Source organism: Mandrillus leucophaeus, unplaced genomic scaffold (genome assembly GCF_000951045.1).
Source record: "Mandrillus leucophaeus isolate KB7577 unplaced genomic scaffold, Mleu.le_1.0 Scaffold256, whole genome shotgun sequence".
NCBI classification, from domain to species: domain Eukaryota; kingdom Metazoa; phylum Chordata; class Mammalia; order Primates; family Cercopithecidae; genus Mandrillus; species Mandrillus leucophaeus.
The window spans coordinates 2,266,131-2,269,026 of NW_012102654.1; the positions used below are offsets into that span (position 1 = coordinate 2,266,131).

The window sequence follows — 2,896 nt, forward strand, 5'->3', positions numbered from 1 at the left end:
TTTCACTCTTGTTGCCCAGGCTGGAGTGAAATGGTGCAATCTCGGCTCACTGCAACCTCTGCCTCCCAGGTTCAAGCAATTCTCCTGCTTTAGCCTCTCAAGTAGCTGGGATTACAGGCATGTACCACCATGCCCAGCTAATTTTTTGTATTTAGTAGAGACGGGGTTTCACCATGTTGATCAGGCTGGTCTCAAACGCCTGACCTTAGGTTATCCACCTGCCTCAGCCTCCCAAAGTGCTCGGATTATAGGCGTGAGCCACCGCACCCAGCTTTCTCTAAGATTTCTACCTACCTGTGTGAAGCTACTCTTCATTCACTCAATCAATATGCACACACTGAGCACATACTATGTGCTCTAATAGTGCACTGTTCTACACTTTGGAAATAGAGCAGCAAACTAGACCCAAACAAGTATGAAGATAAACGTACACTATTTCAGGGGAAATATATATCAGTGAAGGGAGCAGAAGGCCTTGGGAAGGGGCTTAATATTTGAGTTTAAAGTGGTCAAGAAAGGTCTCCTTGAGAAACTCATTTGAAGGAAGTGAGGGAGCAGGGCCAAGCAAATATCTAGTGGAAGTATTCCAGAAAGAGGACAAGAAATACAAAGACATGAGGCAGAAATCTTCACGAAGAGGCAAGCTAGCAAGGGGGAGAAAGAAACAAAGTCAGGGAGGCTGGGGGTAGGAAGTGGCAAGTCAAGTAGAGCATTGTAGCCACAGGACTCTGACTTCTACTCAACTGTAGTCACAGTCAAGATTTCAGCTTGTACTGAGAGAAAGCTGTTGGAGAGTTTTGTGGAGAGGAGTCAAATAGGTGGGTGGATACGGGTCTAGAATGCAAGCTGAAGATTTAAGTTTGTGGGATGGCAGCACACAGACGTTATTAAAGCCAAGAGACTAGGTAAGACCATCTAGGGAGTAAACCGTAGAGAGAAGAGGGGTGAGCCCTAGGGCATCCAAGCATGAGAAAGGAAAAACAAAGCAACCAAGGAGGTGCCAACAAAGTAGGATGCAGAAAACCCGGGCGCATAGTGTCCTGGAAATCTTATAATGAGCCTTATAAGTCTCACTGCCTTTTCCCGCTCAGTCTACGGAGGATTTGATATTCGGAAGCAGCATGTTTTAAAAAAAGAAAACCTATCTCTAAAAACAACTAGGTTTAAACAGAAGTCTTAACATTTCATTATATTCTCTTAGGACTGAGTCCCACCTTCTACTCCAAGCTATTTGCACCTCAATATACCATGTCCTATCCATTTCACAGTTGTCTGAGGGCCACTTTTTTCCCGACTGCACACTCAGGTTTAGGCATTAACTACTGACAGATGGCTTTTGGCCAGTAGCCCAAACTCTGCCTCAGATTATGTATGTATTGTATATGCATTCTTAACATTAATTGTTAAATAACCATACTAATTCTAAATCACAAGGTTCTCATGAAGATGACAGCTAAAAAAAACAGTGAATATTTAGATGAAGATATATTAGAAATGGCAGTAGGATGACCGTGAGCAGAATCTCATACTCTGTGGATTACTTAAGATATTTTTAACAATCAAGTACTGTTTAAGAAGCAGCATTGGCCGGGCGCGGTGGCTCAAGCCTGTAATCCCAGCACTTTGGGAGGCCGAGACGGGCGGATCACGAGGTCAGGAGATCAAGACCATCCTGGCTAACACGGTGAAACCCCGTCTCTACTAAAAAATACAAAAAACTAGCCGGGCGAGGTGGCGGGCGCCTGTAGTCCCAGCTACTCGGGAGGCTGAGGCAGGAGAATGGCGTAAACCCGGGCGGCGGAGCTTGCAGTGAGCTGAGATCCGGCCACTGCACTCCAGCCTGGGCGACAGAGCGAGACTCCGTCTCAAAAAAAAAAAAAAAAGCAGCATTAAGGTGAGCAGCACTCAAGCAAGCTAATCTACAGATCTACCAGGTCAAAACGTCAGTGACCTTTGGGCCCTAAGCCTGGGACCCCGGGACTTGACAAAAACCTGGATACTACTGACAAAGCTAAGGCGCGGACGGGCAGCAGAAAACGGAAAAATAAAAGAATGAGAGGAAAAAGTAAAGGAGAAAAGAGAAAGTAGATGTAGAACGTCCAAGGGAAAGCAAAGGGCAAGTGTGGACCGCATGACTCTCAGCTCCTCTGCATCTCACACGCTCAGCAGGGTTCGGGAGTGGAGGTCAGACTGTCTACCCCGATCCAGGGACTCACAAGGGGCTGGCTGCCAAAATCCTTCTTCGGCTGTAACCAGATCCTACCCTGTCACGAAAGCCCCTGCAGAGGCCTCGGCTCCGGGCTCGGCCCCCGCCGGGGCTCGCAAAAAAATTTCCCCTTACCAGAGTCTCAGCCCCGGAAAGGAAAGGTGGGAGGTGAAGAGAAGTCGTGGCCAAGTACCTCTTCAAAACTGGTCCCGAGAGGCCCCCAGCGAGACCCTGTATCTGCCTCTAGCACCAACACGTACGCCCGACAGCGGTAGCGGCCGTTGCGATTCGAGCCCTCCCGGCTTTCAAAAGGTCGCGCGCTGCGCCAGCGCCAGCAGCCGGAGCTACGGGGCGGCGTGAAGGACATGCCCCGCCGATTCGCCATTCCTACTCCCTCTCCCAGGCCTCCCAGTGACCGCAGGCGCCAAAGACAAGGGAAGGAAGGAAAGGCGCGGGGAACACAAACACTTAGAGGAACCATCAGCCCTTCCGAGGAGCACGGACCCGTGAATAGAACACACGTGCCTGTGCTGAAGGCTGAAGCGCTCTCCAAACGCTCATATCCGTGCTGAGTGTGTCGTGATTATGATGTCAATTTTATTTTAGGTTTATGAGGCCTTGAAACACTATCAGGACAAATGTGTGGCTTAAGAAACAATCATCTTTAGCCGAGAAAAAAAAAAAAGTTAT

The 2,896-nt window shown here is 48.6% G+C and overlaps 1 protein-coding gene across 1 annotated transcript in view; it reads right to left on the minus strand.

Annotated features, from left to right (window-relative positions):
* The window catches only part of PBK (PDZ binding kinase), a 30,438-nt gene extending 28,001 nt beyond the window's left edge, over positions 1–2,437 (minus strand). Inside the window, exon 1 of the mRNA XM_011983883.1 lies at positions 2,400–2,437. The gene's annotated coding sequence lies outside the window, so the exon portion shown is untranslated. The remainder of the gene's footprint in view (positions 1–2,399) is intronic.
* Between the last annotated feature and the right edge of the window lie 459 nt (positions 2,438–2,896).